The sequence below is a fragment of the Pyxicephalus adspersus genome, chromosome 1 (assembly GCF_032062135.1).
Source record: "Pyxicephalus adspersus chromosome 1, UCB_Pads_2.0, whole genome shotgun sequence".
NCBI classification, from domain to species: Eukaryota; Metazoa; Chordata; class Amphibia; order Anura; family Pyxicephalidae; genus Pyxicephalus; species Pyxicephalus adspersus.
The window spans coordinates 92,491,536-92,514,353 of NC_092858.1; the positions used below are offsets into that span (position 1 = coordinate 92,491,536).

Consider the following 22,818-nt stretch of genomic DNA (forward strand, 5'->3'; position numbering starts at 1 on the left):
AGAGAGAGAGAGAGAGAGAGAGAGAGAGAGAGAGAGAGGGTTCTATGCGTGAGACCTTCATTAAAGACAGATTAAAGGCTACACAACTTGTATGCATCTAGAGGTTTATTTAAACAAGGTTTTTCTTTCTTTAAAAATGATAAAATTGATCTCACTAGGAGCCTGCATCTATTCTGGAAATAAATTAAACGGCTCAATTCAACCACTGAACGGCAAATACCGAATAGTTAGCTTGGACCTGGAAATCATAAAGTCTGCCACTACAACCAATTTAGCTGAACAGATTTCCCACGGGTTCCAAAACCTTTACAGGTACCGGTAAGCACAATACACAGGTAGACATTATCATTTTCCTACAACAAATTCAATTAATAAAATAGCATTATCAGTTGGCAAAATTTTGATTATTGAAACATGGTTAAATTTTTATTTTTTTTAACATAAGGTTAAGCACTGAAACCCAGAATCTAATTTAGGACTTTTCCTACAAGAACATAAAAGGGCTGCAGATGTGCATTCCTTATACCTGGCTGACCTCTCCCTAAAGACCAAATAGGGCGTACCAAAGGGGAGCAGCCTAGTGCTCAGGAGTGCTCCATATAGAGTTCACAGTTGCATATTATGTATTGTGAATGACAGGAGTAAGAGTTTTAATGTTCTTTAGTGAAAAAACAAAATTCTTCCCACCTTGATTACAGCATCACTCAGTAATCTTGCTCTGTGACTACACACCTCATATAGCAAGAATAATGCAATGAAAGCCAGAGCCTCACCTCATTTCAGAATACACTGCTGACATCTAACATGACTTTTAAAACATTGAGTGAATAGATCTGCATTCTCTTCCTAACCCAATGCTTTGCATTCTTTCATAGATCTTTTTTTTAAGTTCTGTCTTTCTAAAAAAAAAAAATTACATTCCAAAGCAAAACTAACACGATTTAACATGACTGCTTTAAGAATATGCTTTACCCAATTTAGGATTTTGTTGAGCTTTAAGTGAAATCTGCTTTTAGTCCAACTCCAGGAAATGGTGCCAGGTGGTAAACATGACCGCTTTATTATTTTATCTATTTTTATGGTATGGCCATTATCAGTCATGTTATCTATTGCTGTACTTGGACCCAGAGAGACATCTTCCTATATGACCGAGTTACACTAATCTTTAACTAACAGAAGGTTGGGGGAGAGCAGTGACTCAGCAGGCTATAGGATCCTTTGAGACCAACTAATTGTTTGCCTTATACTGGCACAAACCCTTCTGTGGCTGCATCATTAATTCTTAACAAATTTCACTGAAGAATTAAAATGGATTTTTCCTCAATGTTAATATAAAAAATAAAAAGTGCACACTCCCCCACCTTTTTCCGTATATTTCATTTAGCACTCAGCATTGCAGAGCAAATCAAGACATTTCCTTTTCACAGACGAAAATAGAACATTTTATCTAAATCAAAACAAAGTGAATATTCAGACTAAGCCAGACAAAGTCCAGACCTCTTTGTATGTGTAGAGTCCGTCCGTTTTATACATTTCTGCAGAACAAAAATTAAACCTGTTCTTAAAAGCAGAACAAAAGGGAACAGCATAAAAAAATATGTCAAAAGAAAGCGTAGCTCTTAATATACTAAGGTAGGCAAGCTACACAATGGATTTATGGTCAGTCCAACTGCATGAATTAAGATCTAGTGTAGTAAATGTAAATGCCAATCCATGGAGGCTTAGGAACGGAACCACAAGGCTGAAATGAGTTTTTTTTAAACTGTACAGAACAGGTCACACTTATGACCAGAGACAAAGTTATCTTTGCACAGAAGACAGCTCAGTTATTGTGCTCATAGAACAAAAGTCAGTCTACCAACACAAACTTTTTTTTTTTGTTTTTGGTTTTGTTTTAGACAGATCAGGTGACAATTCTACGTCTCTCATGCAGCCTGCAAGAGCTTTGAGCAAGCATTCTTCAACACAAGGCAATTATGTAGGATACTTTGGCCAATTGATTCCATTTTCCCCAGTTTCAGGAATGTCTCTAACCGTCTCTTCCCTTCTAACTTCTACTGTCCTAAACTACAACTTTTCTACACACCTGGAACATACACACACACACATATATATATATATATATATATATATATATATATATATATATATGGAGAAACTGTGCCCAAGCCCCCAGCCATTGGTTGACTTCAAGGCCAGCCTAAAAAAAGCCTGTCATGAAACAAACACAGAAGCTACCATCGCTGACATTTTTTTCAAACAGGATAGTTGCCAGGCTGTTATTCTGATTCGCTGGTTTTGACATTTCTGGTCACGCAAATCAAAAAAGAAAGAAAACATTTGTTGTCCTGGTCTGTAAATCAAAGGGCTCTATTTATAGATCAGGAAATCTGACATACCCTCAAACATTCCCTGGTGAGAATCTTCCAGGTCCACATAATTTATTGTCAGAAATGGTTACAGGTCAATAAATGATATGGTGGGATAATGACCCAAAACAAATAGGCAGCTAGTGAAGTCAAAACTTAAGTATCCTAGTTCACAACCAGTGAGGTAGACCCACTGGATCTGCATAACATGCAACTAGCGTCCTCAGGAGAGGGCAGTAATAGAAGGCTAAGCACATCTGTATCACAAACTTGAGTCATCTACTGACATCAGTATCTCCAGAGATTGCGCCCATTTGTAAAGAACACCTCAGAAACAATGTGTTTGATGTGAGAAAGAACTATTGCTGTATACTGACAAATATGACCAGCACGGTGAGGAATGCCATTTACCAGAAGTTCCATTAACACCTTCAGTCTTGCTGAGGTGAACACCGCATCAACAACATGTTCCAAAGGCAGCATCCATCTGTTTCTAAAGAATGGGCCACTTTTCAAATAATTGATTTATTATCAATATACAAGGCCTACCAAATTAATGTTACCGTGTAGAAGTTAAAGTGACACCGCTGCCGCACATAACGGAAAGCAGAGCCGTGTACAGAAGGTCCACCAACTACAGGCTGTATACAGAAAGCTACAGGACGGGGGCAGATACAAGACCAATCACCCTGGACAATAAGGGAAGGGACATCAGGGTTTGGTCCTTATTATAGGAAGATCCTGCACAGGAGGCAAATTTTCACTCACTGGATTATACCACAGGGCTGGAAGAAATACACAAAGCATACAAAATTAATAAACACGTGCCTCATATTCTGACAAAAAATGTCTTATCCTGGAGTTCAGTTTTAAGGAGGAAATAAGATAAAGATGTACCAGTTTAGTGTATTTTAATGTGGTTACAGTATCTATAAACACAAAGAAGCAATCATTAAAAAAAGCGGAGGACTTTTCTCAGACTTGTGATCCTGCTTCCCTTATCAATAATGAAACATTCAGAAGACCTATTTATAGCCCAGTGAAAGAAAAGTCACAGGCAGGAGGTGAGTAGGTAAATCCAACTCAGTACACATCCACCCAGACTGTTTAGTAAACATGGACTCTAATGCCTTGTAGAGTGATGTGGCAGAACATGGAGACGTTAACAGCAAACAGACTCCAACACAACTGAGAAAAGCAAACAAAAGAAAACCATGTGTATTTGTAGACTTGGCATACTTCAGGATTAAGTGTCAAATCTACACCTTACAACCATACAGGAGTAGGACAGGTTTGCTCTAACCTGTGTGACCCTGTGGCAATGCTAAGTATTCCATCAAAATGGGATTTCAGAAAACCTTTCTTGTGGTGTATACTTTTTACATGCTCAAAGTACATACTGGTCTTCTTGTTGTTTCCCTTTGTACATTCTGTATAACTTTCTAGTTCGCTATCCTAATAATTGTAAAAAAAAAAAAATATGCAATAGAAATTTCCCTAAAAATATCCCAATTATTCAGCATCACACAACTTTTTCTATCTTGTAAAGCTAGGTCTCACCATGTTCTCTATATGCTAAACACATTGATAAGGGGAGATCAAATAAAAGGTCTGATCTAGAGGACCGACTCTATGTCATGTCTAATGTTTGGAAAAACCCCAAGAGACATAACCTATTGAACACAATTTTCTCTTTTGATTTCCCTGAGAGACGGTTTCCCTAAATGTAGCTTGCAGTACTACTTGCCAATGAGCTCAGGGACAAAATTAAAAAGAAAAGCGGGGCTTTCAAATATTAATAAACTGGTCTTCATCAAAATTGTTTGTGTGGGTTCTCCACTACCCAAGATAAATAAAAACATCTTGTTTCCCTATATGTTCTGACCTTGGCAGTGAAACCAATTCCAGCCATAAAGCTAAAAACCTAACCTAAAATCTAAAAAAAAAAAAACGCTAAAAATTCCTCTAATGCTTACGCAGCAACCAAATTCTAAGGTTTGTTTTTTTTTTTTTATTTGTAATTCCTGTGAGATATAAGGTGGTTCATTTATCAAGCATCTGCAACAAACACTGCAATATCAATTAAAATTGCACTGAGGTGATGCTTGAACAATCCCATTATTAGGTCAAACTATATATGATGCATGTCTTATCCAGGAGGGCCATCCCTGGATAAACAAAAGTGACTAATATTCAATGTGCCCTTGGGACCAATTCTTTTTTACTGTATGTGGATGCCATCTTCCAGCAAACTTTTGTTTTCTGACTTTTCAGTTCTGCTTTATAGTGGGTCTTCTTACACATTTTTATCCCACCTCAGCTCTCAATAATAAAGCTTTACAAAATGTAGTCACCCTACCTCCATCTAACAAGCTAGGGACAAATGTGCCTATTCTGGGAACATTATCATTTTATCAAAACCAGAGGAGATCCTTTGGCATCCAGAATCAGGAATAATGAACATTTTGCATCTGTATGAACCTTAGGGTAATGTTGGTCATTGTGGCCAATTCTGTTAAGTTCCTCTGACTAAATATTCCCCTGGCTTATACAGAATACAGACAGAATACAAGTGCGTATAAAACATAAAGGTGTTTAACAACATGGACAGCCATGGCCCTAAAAGCACCTTTCTGAGCTTTTGACTTGCCAAGAAAAAAGCCCAAGATTGCACATAAATTATTCAAATATAAACCGGACATTATCATTTAAATAAAAGCCAGCTATACTCTGGGGCACCAACCATAAGTAGTTCTTACATATTCAGTGTTTTCTCCAGAATTATTTTTAAGCCGGGTGGGAAGAAGCAGTAGGCAGGTGTAGGCAGGTGGCAGCCTCTGTATTGTGACCCAACTTATCAGTAACCACCCAAAAACAGCCGGGTGGTTACTGAAATATGCTCGGTGTTCTGTTCAGATACTTTAAAGGATACACACCACATCTAAAGAACTTACAAAGCCTACTCCCTACAAAGCATACTTTTTACTCCAACAAAAGTTGGAGGTTTATAACATAGATACTGATTATTTCTTTAGAAACACTCAGCGCAGATCCCGTCAATTTTAAAAAGCTTATTTGTTTAATACATCACAGAAGTCAGGTTTCATCTATTCGTTGATCGAGACAGAGCCTGATGTTTGGTATAACAGATGAAAGGAAAGGGATCTAAATAGCTGAGGAAAGTTGCCTGAAAGACACTCTGAGCTGTGTAAATAATCAGATTTTAGTTATGTCCTAGATAAATCTAACATTCTTCTACTGCTATGCCAACATTAAAACCACATGTTCACTTTAACCAGTATTCAGCTACAAAACGTCATCTTCAGTCCCAACCCTTTTTCTACATGGTTTTAGTTTCATTGGCTTCTATGTCCTGACCAAAAAAATGTAATAAAGGAAACCTCTCCTAAAAGATGTAGGCTTGCTAGTTTCCTGGCTGTCATGGCAGTCCTTAGGCTTCTATATTCAGGTATCTAGCATGCAAATAAAAGATTGACTTTTACCCACCTTTCAAGATCTTTATACAGTGATGGAAAGAAGTATTTGATCCCCTGCTGATTTTGTACATTTGCTCCCTGACAAAGAAATGACCAGTCTATAATTGTAATAGTATGTTTATTGTAGCTGTGAGAGACAGAAAAACAACAAAAGAACCATCAAAAAGCCAGTGCTCAAAAGTCAGGGCTTGATGTGCATTGTAACGAGTGAAATAAGTATTTGATCCCCTATCAACCAGCAAGATGTCAGGCCCCCAGATGTCTTCACTGTATGCAGGTAACAAGCTGAGTTTAGGAGCACCCTCTGTAAGGAAGCACTCCTAATCCAAGCTTGTTACAGTACCTGTATAAAAGACACCTGTCCACAGAAGCAATCAATCAGATTCCAAACTAGCCACCATGGCCAAGACCAAAGAGCTGTCTAAGGATGTCAGGGACAAGATTGTAGTCCTACACAAGGCAGGACTGGGCTAGAAGACTATCGCCAAGCAGCTTGGCAAGAAGGTGACAACAGATGGCGCGATAATTTGCAAATGGAAGAAGCACAAAATATCTGACAATCTCACTCGGTCTGGGGCTCTTGTGGAGTTGCAATGATCATGAGAACGGTGACAAAGCAGCCCAAAACTACACAGGGGGGAACTTGTCAATGATCTCAGGGCAGCTGGGACCATAGTCACTAAGAAAACAATTGGTAACACACTGCCCCGTGAAGACCTGATAATCTTGCAGAGCCCGCAAGGTCCCCCTGCTCAAGACAGCACATGTACAGGCCCGTCTGCAGTTTGCCAACGAACATCTGAATGATCGAGAGGAGAACTGGGTGAAAGTGTTGTGGTCAGATGAGACCAAAATTGAGCTCTTTGGCATCAACTCAACTTGCCGTGTTTGGAGGAGGAGGAGGAATGCTGCATATGACCCCAAGAACACCATCCCCACTGTCAAACATGGAGGTGGACACATTATGGTTTGGGGGTGTTTTTACTGCTAAGGGAACAGAAAACCTTCACCGTATCGAAGGGACAATGGACGGGGCCATGTACTGTCAAATCTTGGGTAAGCACTTCCTTCCCTCAGCCAGGGCATTGAAAATGGGCCGTGGATGGGTATTCCAGCATGACAATGACCCAAAACACACAGCTAAGGCAACAAAGGAGTGGCTCAAGAAGCACATGAAGGTCCTGGAGTGGCCTAGCCAGTCTCCAGATTGGTTGATGAGTGAAATAAGTATTTGATCCCCTTTTCGACTTGCACATCAAGCTCTGACTTTTGAGCACTAGGTTTATGAGGGTTCTTTTGTAGTTATTCTGTCTCTCACAGCTACAATAAACCTACCATTACAATTATAGACTGGTCATTTCTTTGTTAGAGGGCAAACGTACAAAATCAACAGGGGATCAAATACTTCTTTACCACACTGTACTTGCTGCAGATCATAGACTCTGAAGTCGGAAGGGTGAGTTTAAAGCAGAATGTCGGCCAAAAATTAATATAAAAAAATGATAAGTCCATTAAAGATAAAATAGCTATTGCTACAACATTCACCTCAAATCCTGAAACTTTCCTTTTAGTACTTAAGCTGCTAGATGTCCCCCCCAAGTCTGATGGTCAGTGTCATTTAACCAATTTCTTCTGAGCCCAGGTAATCCTGGAACTGCCACAACCCGTGACTGGACAGTGAAAGGAAAAGCAGCACAGTGTATCCGATCTTGAGTATGGCCATTACATAAACAGACTTACCTGAAGCACACATACAGATCAGGAATGTCAGTCTGAAGTCAGAACTGCATACTTACTGTAAGCTAATCAGTTAAAGCCCAAGTACACTAAAATTCAACGTTAATTCTGATAACAATGGGGATGATATGTGAATACAAACAGTACCAGAAAAGTATAAGCAATATGTATGAGTCAAAAATGTTTGCACACTGCATTACAGCTCATTTTATTTCATCTTTGAATTAGGTGTGACCACACGAGACACCCAGAATTGTAAGAACAATAGATATTAGATTAAGTTTTCTAAAATCCATGCATTTTAAGTTAAACATGGGTCTACATGAGTTGGTGGGACTTGAACTTCCCAGAAAGTAGGTAGAAAGAAGCCTCCTATGGGGAGAAGCAATTGGATCTCTACAACTGGTCAGTAGTGGCATCCCACCTACTATTTTGTTTAATGCATTGTGAACAAACCAAATATAGCTTTTCCTTCTGAGAATTTTTCTGCATTTGTCAAAATAAAATACATCTGTCAGTCCATAATGCCTGTCCCAAAATGCAGACCATGAACACCTTTTATGTCCAACAGGCAAATATGGACACTTCCAATCAGTGTCCAAGGCTGCCCGACTACTCCAGCACCTTTCTATTTGCCAGAGGCTGCCTCTCAAAGCCATGGCCTATGAATAAAGAATGTGTGAATGAATTGGGATTAAGCCCCAGAATGGTATTTTAATTTTAAAACATTTTATTGTGTCATATCTCCACAGTAAACATATTTGTTAAAGGGTGTACAATGACATTGGTTATGTACAAAGAGGGTATATGATAGAAGCACTCCAAAAAGTCTCTCACCTACAGCAAATTGTACCCAGGTGTGCCAGAATGTGGGGAGTGCCTCGCTCGGACATATGAAGTGTGTACCAATTATACTTTACGTTATGTTTACAGGTTTATTATTCTGTAAACCAAAAGAAATACAATTATAAACATGAACATTAAAAGTTTTCAAAGGATATATTTGATAAGTTCCTAATAAAACTACTTGCTATAATCAGCAGAATGTAAGACAAGCGTGCAGTTACTTTAGCACCTTATAAAATGATGATAAACAGATCTCCTAATTTTTAGCTAATAGGGTAATTTGTGTCGGAACATGCAGCTCTTCTTTAAATATTCAGAATAATTACCTGTGAGCAGGTAGGCAGAAGAAATATTTGTGCAGGGCATGTTACAACAAGATTATTTTGCCTTTCAACAACTGCTACATTTAACTTGTTATTAACCAAAAGGATGAACTGACAAAAGCTGAATATGTCATAGGTTGAAGCGGACCTCAAAAACACAATATGACTGTTATCCAATTCTTTACAAATGTATTTTCTAAGCTCTTCTGATACAACTTCCAAGCCAAATTCTTCATAAAAAAAACAGTCATGTAGATAGGGACCTGTTGCTTCTGAACTAGAAGCAAGATGTCCTTTCATAGATGTTCTCTTCACCTAACATACATCTACATTGTTATGTTGCTAAGTTTATATATTTCTAACTCAAATCTGAGACTGCAGCACAAACGCACCACTGAAATTTCATATTTTGTTACAAACTCTTTAGAGTACCCAAGAAGCAGAAAGAGCAGAAAATGGATTTTCCCACAATTATTTTCAGAAAAGACTGAGTATGTTATGCTTAAAATGTAGAAAGCTATTACTCCTAATACTGTAGGAACCACAATCTAAACATTTTACAACAGCAGGCTATCATTAAAAAGGAATTCCTAATAATGCATCCACATAAAGCAGTAAGTATATAAAAAAATCAAACCACCAATGACTGATGTAAATAACTTTGGAAATCCTAACTTTAATTATGTAAGTGGTAAGTTGGAGAGTTAAAATGACCCATCTTCTCCCAGCCTGTAAAGAAAGAAGGTAATTGCTTACCTTTTAAATAGGAGCTGTGTTAAGATTGCTGCAATGCCCAAGACTTACGGAATGCCCTTTTTACCCCACAATTTTTTGTCGATCCATTTCAGTGACAGGTGAATGTACAAGTGCTTTGCACACAGCACTGTTCTGTTTTGTTTTATGGAGAAGGGAGGACAAGTAAGTGGCATCCCGCTGTTAATCTCCGGTGACAATCATGTTAGCATTTATATGTAGATTTACACTTCCAGGTTGTCTCATAGGATACCTCTTGCTGGGCACGATGGTTTCTCACGCCAGACTAAATGGCACACAGTCCTTTATCTGTTGAGCAAGATCATCTAAAACCTATTTTACCTAATCCCTACTCTAATAACTGGTAGTCTTGCAAGATTTAGTGATGTTATTGTGCTGTTTATGGTTGTTTAGAGGGCCTGCTTGAAAGGAATCTTTACCTGAGGTAACCCATCATCAGGGGACAGGTCTGACATAAAGCAAAGACTGCCTTCCAGCAAGACAGCCGCCTCCACACAAACACAGAATGGTAACAAAGCAGAACGAGCCAGTCCTAAGCTGCAGGGAGGCTACAGGGCAACACCATTAACTAGACTTTTGCCCCTCACCTATCCTTTGTGCTTCCATAGCACAGGTTCTCTTTAGGGCCAAGTAGTCTGTATAATATATATTTTTGCATTAGGAATTTTTACAGTGCTTAACAATAAACAGTATAGTACAGACAAAAAATCCAATGTCTTTTAATGTTTACCTTCCTGCTGCACTAAAATCAGTTACATTGTGCGCAGCTTACTAGGTTATGCAGAACAATTCTGCTCCTCTATATACACAGTACAATGAGAGTGTAGTCACATTAATACAGACCAGCGTTACTGCCAGATTTACAAAAACAAAAAAATTACAATAACTGGGGCATATTGGGCACTGGAAAAAATGCCTGGGACTCTAGTACTAATGAACTATGTTACATACATACAGTTCACAAACTTTTCTTGTAACGTACACTCTAAAAAGTCTAAGTCTCTATAAAAATATATGACAAAGTTTGTAAAGGTGGCTGAATAGAGTGATATGTAGTGCATGCCAAGTACAAATATACCAGCTGAGAATTAAATCACCTCTGCTAAGAATTTCAAAGCATTGGTGAGCATGAACTGGCCGCCAGTCAGTGGAGAAGCCATGCAGTGTTGTTAGGGTGGTGGAGTACAGGTCAAGGCTGGCTGTGATGATATTTAAACAATGAAGGTATTTGAATTGTTCTCACACCTGGGAGAAGATTATAAATTTCTTCTCTTGTAGTCACATGTCATCACAGTCATTTTATCTGTTTCTTCTATAATTCACCCTCGCCCTGTTTATCACAGCTCGTCTAAGGGGAAGTTATAACCAAACTAGAAATATATATAATGGGTATTTTCCAGGCAATGGAGATAAATGCTTTCATCATTTTGAGCAATTCCTTCAATAAAATAGAATTTCTTGTTCATTACACAAGGGGAAAACCAAAAACAAAAAAAAAGAAACAAACAAAATGGAATTTTTTTAAAAGACATCTTTGAAAATATTTTTGCAACTAGTGTTCTCTCTCTAGCCCCTTTTATCCAGGCGCACCACCCGGGTTGTTACTGAAAAGTTGGGTCACAATACAGGGACACTGAGCAGTCGGAACGTAACACAGACAGAAAAAAATGGGACATACTATCAGAGTGGGCATTGAAAATTGGAAGAAAAGCATATGAGGTTGTAGAAAACTTACAGAAGTATGGAGGTTACTGAATACCTACAGCAATAACAACTGGGAACACTAAATTTGTCATGTGTTGGCCAACATAAAAAAATAAAATCTGGGGAAAACACTATATGTATTTACATGTGTACGTCCCTGTTGTCATTATTAGCAGTGTGAATCCTCTTACACAAACCCAGTCCCTCTCTGGTATATACTATATAACCAGAGAACACTTACTGACTACATTCAGAGGTTAGATGGATGAATTATTGACTCAAGTGTACTTCAGCCTGTGCAGCATTTTATTGCACCATAAATACCATACAAATAAAAGAAACTGTCTGCCTTCTGGCAGGGATGAATATACACATATTAGAATAAAGATAACATGACTGTAAATTACATAGGAACTGCCAAACCACATTTTCAAGAGAATTGTTAAAAAATTGTAAATGAAAGTTCTTGACAAACACAAAAAAACCCTAAAGGCAAAACACTAGGTAAAATGTAGCCACCAATTATCACAACAACAATCAATAGGATATAATGAAGGTATTATTGTTACCCATTCACATAAAGCAGAGAGTAATTATGTCTCGCAACACCACACCACACAAATAGAACGTACTCACTGGATGATATAGTGCAAACTGAAATCCACCGAGGCTGTACATCGGCACAAATCTCACAAAAATAGCATCCAGAAACTAATTAATGAAGCAGCACAGCACCAGTCAAGTATCCCAAACTTATGACCAGAAATAATAAATATTGCTGCCTTAAAGGACAAGAATAGCATGGAGCTTCAATAGACAGTCTCCTCCACATCCTGCAGAATAACACAACCTTAAACCTGAGGCATGAAACATTCTATGCGTAATATAGCAAACAAATATTGATTCAAATCTGATAACCAAACAATATTTTTTAAATTATGTTGGGATGTGGCATTTTTGAACATTGTAAACTACACATGGGAGGCCTTAAGTAAATACATTGCCACAACTGTTACATGCCAGATACCAAGGAAGACAGAGTATGAAGACAGACATGGAGCAACAAAGCTGCATCAGTGGTGACTTCTAATCTGCAGAAGGGCCATTCTGCAAAGCAAGAGGTCCTGCCAAAGCTCTACATTAGAAAGACATGGTTCACACCTTTGAAACTATATCATTCAGAGGCTTGTTACTGCTTATCCGCAAGAGAAATTGAAGTTCACCCACCAGATAATTGAATGTGCTAGGTAAACTTGGATCACTAAAAAAAAAAGTCAAGAGGGGGAATAAGTACTACTTATGCCAACCTATCTTTTTATATTCGTATGATTTTTTTTTTTCTTTAAATATAGACATCTGTTGTCTGAAAGGAAACCACTGGCAATGTTTAGTCAGAGAGAAACATCCTTTATGTAACCATTCCCTAAAACCAGACACATGGTACACAGCAAACAACCCCTATGTCTGATTCACTATATTTGTAGTAAAATTCACTTTACCACTTAATTGATCTTATCATGTGCAGATGACGTAAACAGGGAATTTTTTTTCACAGGATTGCACAATCTAGGCGAATCTTCACACGTTGTAATGCGTGAACATTCTCAAACCAGCATCATTGTTTTGGGCCATGTTCACCCAACAACAGCAGCTTGCTAGGACTACGTTTTATTAGATTATTATACTCTCAGTTTCTGTTATTGTTAGTTTCTCTGTTGGATGTGTAATCACCTAGACTAGAAGTGAGAAAACAAATCTCAGCAAAAAGGCACACAGATAAAAACTTAAAAAGAACTAAAATCTTTCTCTTCTACCCAGAACTAAAAACATGTTTTACTAAAGTCTGGTTTAATGGAATGAAATTGGTGCTGATAAAAAGTAATGAGAGGTTATGCCAGTCTGCGTAAACCACTGTGTATATTTCAGATTTTTTTAAATAAATTGTAGAAGGAAATAAATGTAGTACAACATAAGCTTCAAATAAAAAAAGTAACAGATTGAACTAAATGCTATAGTCATTAAAAGGTCACCTCATATGACTATGAACGATGAAGCAATGCTTTCATGTACTCATGGAATGTCTCCGACCACAAACTCCCTTAATTATTATTTTTGAACATGACATAATGAAACCACCTACAAGTCAGCAATTTTACTTTTCACTAAAATCTACAGCAGAAAAAAAAGTCATACTGAGAATTAGTGTTTCCTTTAACCAGCTAAATTAAATGAATATCTGGGATACATTCTTTGTGCGACACCTTAAACATAATTCTTAAATGACATGCTTTCAACTTCAAATAATTAGGACATTCCTCTGAGTCAACTTAAAAAGAAAACAAAAAAAAAAAAAAACACAGTACCTACCCGCAGGGGAATTTTACTGCCATACAAACCACAAGTATTTTATGGTTTTCTAACTATGTGGTTCTTCTAAGCACTGAACCATTGGATAAGGAATGGTGAAACTTGATTTCATTTTTACAGGTAGCTCTTATCCTTGACTAGCACATTCCTTTTTTTGTAATATTTTTTGATATTTTAGTGCTTTGCCTGATAATGCCACTCCAGCATAACAAAATATATCTTAGTGGCACCAATACCTGTGATGAGAGAATATGAAATTTGTACAGGGAAGGTCTTTTGTACTAAATATACATGAACCGAAAGTCCAATATAACCATTCAGTAAAGCGTAGGATTTTTTTTTTAACTAATCCACTTTCTTCACAATTGCTGCAAACATTAGGTATACCTTCTTTCCTTGAACAAAGCAAAAAACATACACAAACACACCACAGGTGAATCCAGGTGAAAGCCATTATGTATAACTAATTTCAGCATTAAATCAATTTCAATCAGCACAGAAGAATGGGACAAGACAAGACATTGACTCAGCACAGCATTACATGAGAATGTAGTCACACCGATTTCAGTTTATAAGGAAATCCATCTTTGATGTACTTTTAAAGCTGAATGTATAAAATAGTTTACCACCAAAGAAATAGACATCCTATGGCAGAATGCTGAAATGACCTGATGAATTTATATCAGATGACCTAACGGGCCATTCATAAAGAAACAAGGCTCTACAAAGGTAATTCATAAGTTTATGGTAACACAATTGCATCCTTTTTTAGAGAAATATTAAGGAATAATACATATTTAATATTATAGAAGCAGACACCACAGGGTACATAAATACACATATATGCCTCCACACATCCTTCTAGAGCAAGCCATACACTATCATCTTCTTTCAAACCAATACAGCCACCTCAACTGGTTTCCAAGGCCCTTCTAAAAAAAATGGTTAACTACAGGTAGGTGGGATTGCAGCTTGAAGATTAGAAAGTTTCGGGGATAGATGTACAAACATAGTGGTTCTAAAGGGGGGGGCTGCAGTTGTGATGTTAAGTGGTGCCTCTAACTACAAATGCAGTCCTACCAGCCAAGCACAAGCAGAGTATAGGTTACGTGACTTGGCAGGCTAGAAATGAAGGTTAGAGGAGTTTAGAAGCACTATCCAAAAATTTTGGGTGCAAGTCTGAGGTTAAGACTGAAGTTTCTGTGCCCTCAGTCCACTTCCCTGTAGAGGCCAGGCAGTGTTATGGAGGCTCTGTGCACACTGTGTGTTTCTGGTGTAAGGAGGAGGAGATGCATATGTCTGGGATGAGACAAAGAGGGAGGCCAAGCAGTGGTGCCCACGACTTCCATGACTTTGTAACACTTCCAATGCCATAGCCATTTTCTTGAAGACATCCAAATGTATTTTTCATTACTAACCTTTTATTTCAAATATTTGATGTATATTATATTTTATATGTTTTTATTTGGAATACAATTATCTATTACTCCTCCATCCTAAACTAATCTGAACTTTCTATATTATATTTTTGATCAGACAATCTCTATATTGCACTTAAAATATTTAGCTTCCTGTGTTCTTCTTTTACAATTTGTATATGGTATAATGTGAAGAAGATATATTCTATAGATGTAGAGAACTCAAAGTCAGTAGTGAAGCACCAGAGAAATGTAATTATAGTAAGTTTGGAGTGGGCCTTTTTCTCCCCATCCATGGCATAATCATTTACAAACAGAACCCATCCTCTGACGTAACAAGTATTCACCAAAGATCATTATAAAGCAAACCCGTCTTCTACAGAAGACTCCATAATGATGTGTGATTATTATTCCATAACGTGTTTATAATTTACAGGGAGGACTTTGTACAGGTACCACAGAGCAAGATAAGGACTAACTACTGTACTAGTGCAACATCTGTGTGTATATGGGGGGGAAATGTGAATGCTCAGCTTATTGCATGAATCAACAAACATCCTGTTAATAATGTACTTGTTAATAAAAAGAAAAACTGTTTCATTGTAAATGAATATATACCATAATATAATGCATTATGCATGCTGTGGTTGTAAGTTGCTGCCATTCAAAATGTAGGAAATAGATAGCAAATTGTCAAGTGGTATATTGCCATTTTTTATTACCTGTTTTCTGACCTTTTTTTTGGATACCAAGCAACCCCACTTAGACAACCCCAGATATTAGATGGCCATCTGATTAGGCCCAATATCATCCAAATCAGAACCCTTATTGACATACAAAACAGCACGCTCTCATGTCCAATACACAATGTTGAACCTCACTATTACCATCTTGAAGATCACATTTTCTAAATACAATTGTTTACCCACCCTTGGAGTTTACAGTCAATATATAGGGCAAATCACATTTAGGTCTGATGAGTAATAAACCAGCAATTATGTTTGTGCTCTGAAAAAAAAAAAAACTTACCTTTCCTGTCATTGTGAGAACCTGTTTAACAAGATTATACAACTGCATGCACATTCTTAATGTGAACATTCATAACCCAAATCAAATGCTTAATAATCATGCTCCTTTTCCCAAAGTCCAATAGAGCAACTGCTAGGAAAAAAAATACAGGACAAGTTACCCGAAACCATGGAGCTAATAGACCCATATAACCAGTTCAATATTTACTCCTTGCACTGCATAGCTGGTAAATCTATTTTAATGTGTGCGTCATCAATAGCATGACAATTAAATCTTCCCATCTTTGAATGGGCTGGCAAGCACAGATGTTAAACACATGTTGACCAGCATGCCTTACATTTGCATTATTTTATACATCACTTGTATACGTCTTGTATACTTAAAATAATGTATTATTTCTTTGGAAATCTTTTTGACAGAGACCCACATACCCCACACTAGACTGTCATTACAATGCAGCACTGAAGTATATACTTCATGGCAGGTCCTGGTGGGAGAAACCTCACTTTATGCATTGTTCATTACAAGAATCCTAAAACCCTCCGCATACACAAAGATCACAGCTTCCCTGCCAAACTGTTCACAGGGCAGTCCAGTCTGAAAGTAGGCCTTAGTCTTTACCAGCAGTAAAACATAGCATTACCAGTCTTGTGTGACAAAACAAACGTGAAGTGGAAACTTTCAGTGGTACTTAGAGAGATGAGAAATTACAAATTAGATCTTAACATTTTTCAGCCAGAATGTTCCCACCCAACTTCCTAGATCCCCATCCTTGAGTACAAAGCTGGTTAGCAATGCAAAACCCACTTCATTATCCCCAATATTTGCTTCATGGTTTTTCATGGGACCAATATTTACAGGTTTTGCAAGTATGTAAGGATGGGGCAGAGTGTAGGCAGGAACTAATAACCGAGTCACAACTTGCCTCATTCTTCCTTCCTGGAAAGTGAAGGGAAAAAAACGTCATGATAAAAAAAGTAAGCATTTCAGCTAAATCCCAAATTTTTAGGCACAAAAACTGTAGTATCAATTTTCCAAAGAGCAGTATATTATAAAAACATAATACTGAAAAAGTGAAAAGGCAATAATTGTACTCCATATTAATCAATAACAGTCATACGATATAAGCCAACATCTCCTGACATATTGGTGAGTGAGGGGGAGGAAATGTCAGGAGTTAGATGGCTTCATTTGTACCCAACAGTGCCAGCCGGACATTTACACCATGACAAAAGAGTTTAGGGCTTCATTCATACTTAGCTCACATTGCAGATTTTCAAGCAAAGGAGCTTGTAAAAAGGCAGATTATCTCAAATGATTATGTGGTATAATGCCAACGCTGCCAACAACAGGCAATTAAATGACAGTTTTTTTTCTTGGAGTAAGTAATCAAACAATTCCAAACAATTAACATCCATGACTAGATACTAAACTATATATATCCTGATCATATTAAGACACTTTTCAGTATTCTCCATGTCATCCAAAAGATCAGCTAGCGTTCAAAGCAACAAAATTTTGTAGCTTTGATCATACGCATGCATGGATGGCCCCAGAACTCAATGGCTTGATTGTGTAAATGGACCTGCTACTGAATTGACAACTTTACACTAGAGGTGGAAGGATTTTTATGAAATTAATTAGTCGCTCCACTTTGAAAGCCAGAGGCACTTTTACAGTACAAGCACTGTAACAAAGAGAAGTTATAACAAAATATATCCTTAGAAAAGCCAGATGCCTGGCTGTGTTTGTCTTCATTACCTTGAGTTCCAGAACAAGCAGCCACAATATAAAGGAAAATAAAATAATTATTTACTATTTATTATTCCAGTATTAAAACCATTGCACTAGTGGGACTACCAGAAAACAAGCATTTTCAGTAAAAGGTCAGAAATAATTATTTTAACTTAGGCTACAGAACATCATTACAATCAAGCCTACTGAAAGGTAAAAAAAAGCTGCTGGAGAAATGGGAGGAAAAAGCCCGGGTGACCCTTCAGTTTAAATTAGCTAAACACATCTCAGGGGCACCAAAACAAAGGATAGCAGTTTATGCTTTTTAAAACAGCCACGTCCTAACAAAATCATGTCCCCTGCTTGCAACATGGGACCCTTGCTGTGTGGGGGAGCAGTGATCTCTCTGCAAGGGTCTAACTACACCACCTGCTGGGTCACAGCCAGAGTAATGTAACCAGAAGAAAATGTGCCTCACTGACACCAAAGGTTTAGGTCTGGCTCCTTAGGGTGCATGTAGGACCTCTGCAAACAATTTACTGCTTTACCAAAGAGCAAGGATCCCACTTTGCAGATGCTGGCAGGGGAATGGCTTTAATTCCCTAGGCTGTATCTACTTTAGAAAGAAAACCAACAATAAAGCATTGCACACCTTCTGTTTTTATCATGCACTACAACTGTATTTAGAGGAGTTTAAGCAAGAGTTCAAATTGGCTTTAGGAGAAAATTTCCCACACTGACAAAGATCACTTTAAGATTATGAGCTGGACAACCAGAAGTACTTCTGCTCTTATTTTTAAACATGCAGTAAAAGGGTAAATTAGGGGATTTTATTTAGCTGCAATTTAGAAAATAACTCCTCTTTTCTTCTCTATGTTCTGCTTTATTAAAGGCCACTTCAGAGTATGGAAATATGGGTCTGACATTAGGACTTGTGCAGAGTTGATGCTTTCCAACCTGGATTAATTACTTAAGAAGCACAACTGGACTTTTGGAGTTCAGACTTAAAGTGAATCTCTAGCTAATGCTTGATTTTGGGTACAGTGGGCAAGGGTTAGCTTTTCCCCCACTATCAGGGTCCTCATTCCAAACCAAAAGCTTGGCCTCACATACACCTAAACAGGCTGCATGTTTGTTCCATGTCAGTGATTCACTAGCTATGGGGTGTAGGCTTTGATTGCCAGTCATGGAGCTTTAAAAACAAGTCATTAATGCCATGGCAGCTAGCATACAAAGATTTTCACAGATTCATTTTAATCTTAGTCAAACCAGATCACAGGAAACAATGACAAGACAGAGCAACACAAAATGACTGCCAGCCAAAAACCTACTTCTTGCCTACTGGCAACTTAGAATGGTACTGCCCTAGTATGTAAAAACGGACGAAACAATAGTAATCTGCCAATCAAATTCAACCTGGCTGGTTTCCCCAAGAACTATCAGTAGAAAAAGAAATATCGGTTCACAAAAGGTGACTGGTATCATCCAGAATAGGTGATATTCCCCCAAGATTCCACTGTCCAGGGGAAAGATTTGACATGTCCTCCCCCTAAATATGGCACTGGCAAACATCCTGTCTTCCACATATTTTATGCCTTGATTGGACTTTTAAATCATGCCTGCTCTTTAAAGTTTATAGGCAGTATTAGATGTGTGTCTAGTACAATCTGGGCCATATCCAAAGAGAACTTAACGTCTATAGGGCAGAAGGAAAGACGTCACTGGTTGGTGGCCAAAGCCATGATATATGATCCGTGATCCATCCTTAGGTGAGCCTTCAGGTGTGCCAAGAACAGACTCAATACTTGCCCAAGCTGTATTCTGTGCCTTCCCTTGGTACATTGAAGTGAGTGATAGGGACCACTTTCACAGGAAGATTTCCCTTAGGGAATAATGGGGGATCTCATTCATTACTAGACCATTTATTATCAGCATAATTATACACAGCAATATCAGAGATCCCATGCTGCCCATACATATACCACAATTCTTGGTTTACCAGTGCTAACATAAAATATGTGTGGTAGACGTATACGTTTCCTGCACCACTACACCAAGCGATCCAACATCCATCAAGACTTCAGATTGGTGCTTTTTCAACCAAAAACATTCTAGAGAAGAGATTAGAATGATCATATATTAATACAGTCTATCTGTATTTTCAATGTGGCACTGTAAAAATAATTATAAAATAATAATATACACTATAAAATAAATGGAGATCACATGAATGTCATATATATTTGCCAAAAAAGACCCTAACACAAAAAACCTGACTAATGTAGAAATAGAAGAATATTTCTGCTAAAATTCCACATTCTGACAAACGTAGGATTTAATGACGGCATCCCTTAACCTAAACGCCACTAATGGACAGCCAATAATCGAAACTAGTAATTGTAATTTTGCTGAACCGCACAGCAAGCTCAAGCCAGCAGATGACCTTGATGCAGTTTTGCTGATTTTTTTGCAGCATTTTTCCCCCCTTAACTTAATCAGCTCATCCGGTTCTGCACAGTAGCTTCACACAGATATTTAGGCTAAGCTCCTATTGCAAAGAAGATGAAAAATAAAAAAATGATGAAAGCTTGAAGAAAAGAACCCAAAATACATCTGAACATAATTGAAACAAGCCAACGTTCGGACTTTTTTTTTTTTCTTTTAGCACTGTGGGCCTTCTGTGCCATGTCATGGATTAACACAGAAGTATAATGTATTTTGTGTGGCCCCCCCTTCCTTCATTCTTTTCCCTTTAAGTTTTTTTCAGGTTTCCTTTAAGCCCTGCAGGCATTAACCAGAGAAATGTGTTGCAGATTGATGACTCAAGCAGAGTGCAAATCCTAACAGGAACATTACTGCGGCAAATGTAACCCAACAGGCGAAAGGGCCATCTCCATTAAAGCAAACACAAAATGTTTACGCTTTCTATACCTATGCAAAAGTAACCTCACTTTAAAAATAAACAATTAAAAAAGAAAAATAAAATATTCAATAAGGAAGTCATTTTATAATCCCACATACAAACGTCGTGTCTGCAGTCTTGCCAAAATCAGCATAAGGAATTCATAATCGTCTTTTAATGTTACCCAGGCTGATTTTAGCAGCATTTAACCCCTCATAGGCTGTGGAGGAAGGGGGGTGCAATGTTGTGCAGAAGCCAACTGGTTAATCATTTAAAGGGTGGCCTGCTTTGAAAAATTTAAATCAAATGCCTTAAATTCCTCCATGTAGAATGAGGTCTCCCTGCAGATTGTACAGAGGAGAAGCTGTTAGCAGCCACCTGATATCCTCACTGCAGATGAGGTTACTGCAGTCACCTACCCCCTCCCCCCCGTACTAACCTACCCCTTCCCCAGTACTAACCTACCCCCTCATCAGTACTACCCCCTCCCCAATACTAAGCACAACTAGCACAGCACCCCTCACATTCCTGCACTGGGACGGTCTGCTCATCACCAAGGACACGAACCGCCCTGATATTCCCCCCACACAGAAGTGTATGAACTAACACCAAATGTACCCAGCAGACCAGAACAGACGTGACAGCGGGGTACCTCAGCACTAACAGGGGGTCACCCACTAGAACAGCCCCTGTACACCGAGGGCAGGAAAAAGCAATGAGAGTGACCTGGGGAAACCTAGGAATGGGGTCACCTCAGAGGCAGCGTGTCCTCACCTGGTGTGGCAGAGCTGGGTACAGAACACGGCCAGTCCCAGGAAGAAGCGGCTTCCTTTGCTGAGCTCCCCCTTCTCTTCCCTGCAGTGCAGGGCTCAGACATCACATTCCAGGCAGGGGATAGTAACAATGCAAGGTGGGCTTCCCTTCCCTAGAACCAGCCTCCACACTGCTGCCGTCACGGCTCGGCCATATAAGGAGAGGCTGGGCCGACTTGTCGGCTGTACTGAGCACAAGGCGGGGCCCAGGGGAAGGGACACACCGGGGACACGGAGCCAGCTACGGGGAGAGGGCGGGAGACTGCTGAGGAAACTGCGCAGTGTGTGCTGAGGGGGGACATAGACACCGCTCAGAGGGGAAAGGGGATCCTAAAACTAACTTATAAAGTGTTTAAAACCTATATGTAACTTAAATAAAACATACTTCACCTTAATAAAACTTTTATGAGACTTTCATAGGAAAGCTTACAAAGTGACCCTGTCACTAGACAAATGTGACTTGAAGCAGTATGTGTGGGAATGTGACATGGCTCTGCTGGGTTCTTCCCCTTCTCTACTACAGAACACAATACAGGTAGTCCCCAGGTTACATACGAGATAGGGACTGTAGGTTTGTTCCTAAATTGAATTTGTGAGTCGGAACAGGTAGAATATTTTATAAATGCAATTAGGACAGATGTTTGTCTCAACATATTATTAGGCAGCATGGTGTCAGTTACTGTATAAAATCCGCACTGTGAGTTGATCACAAACAAAGCAAAAAAGAAAAACTTTATGGAGCCTAGACATTCATTAACTTCTGGAGCAAGCTGTGCTTAGATATGCAAAAAGAAACAGCTGCAGAGTTTGTCTTAGTCATGAAAGAGTTAGAAGAGCTTGAAGAAAGGGCAAAAGATTTCTTCTGCATGTCATGGGCTCCCCGTTTCAAGCCTCCATCCTGCACACAGCGAGCAGGGAAGCTCCGTTCATATCTAGGAGTCGTCAGCATGTCCGATGTCCTTAACCCCAGGACTACCTGTAATGTACAGCAGAGGACACGCCATTCTACACACCTACCGCCATCCAAAATGTCAAATGTATCTATATGAAGCCAATATAAGTCTATGGTGCTATTACAAAGTCGTGTGTTTATATAAGGCAGCCTATATATTGGAATGGGTTGCCCATAGCGATGTTCACAGTTTTCAGGCCTCACAGGTCACTATCCATTATAAGTATTCCCCATTGTTCTCAACTCCCTCCCTCAGAAATTGCTAGGGGTTCCACGAAAATTAGGCCATTGACTTTTTATTTAATGCCAACATAGTTCTGGGGTCAAAACCATGCTGAAGAGCCAAACATAACA

The 22,818-nt window shown here is 38.6% G+C and overlaps 1 protein-coding gene across 2 annotated transcripts in view; it reads right to left on the reverse strand.

The window, feature by feature from the left end:
• The window catches only part of LUZP1 (leucine zipper protein 1), a 40,108-nt gene extending 18,483 nt beyond the window's left edge, over positions 1 to 21,625 (reverse strand). Inside the window, exon 1 of one of the 2 annotated variants that reach the window (XM_072419027.1) lies at positions 21,475 to 21,625. The gene's annotated coding sequence lies outside the window, so the exon portion shown is untranslated. The remainder of the gene's footprint in view (positions 1 to 21,474) is intronic. The other variant, XM_072419019.1, reaches the window with a different exon arrangement.
• Positions 21,626 to 22,818: the final 1,193 nt, after the last annotated feature.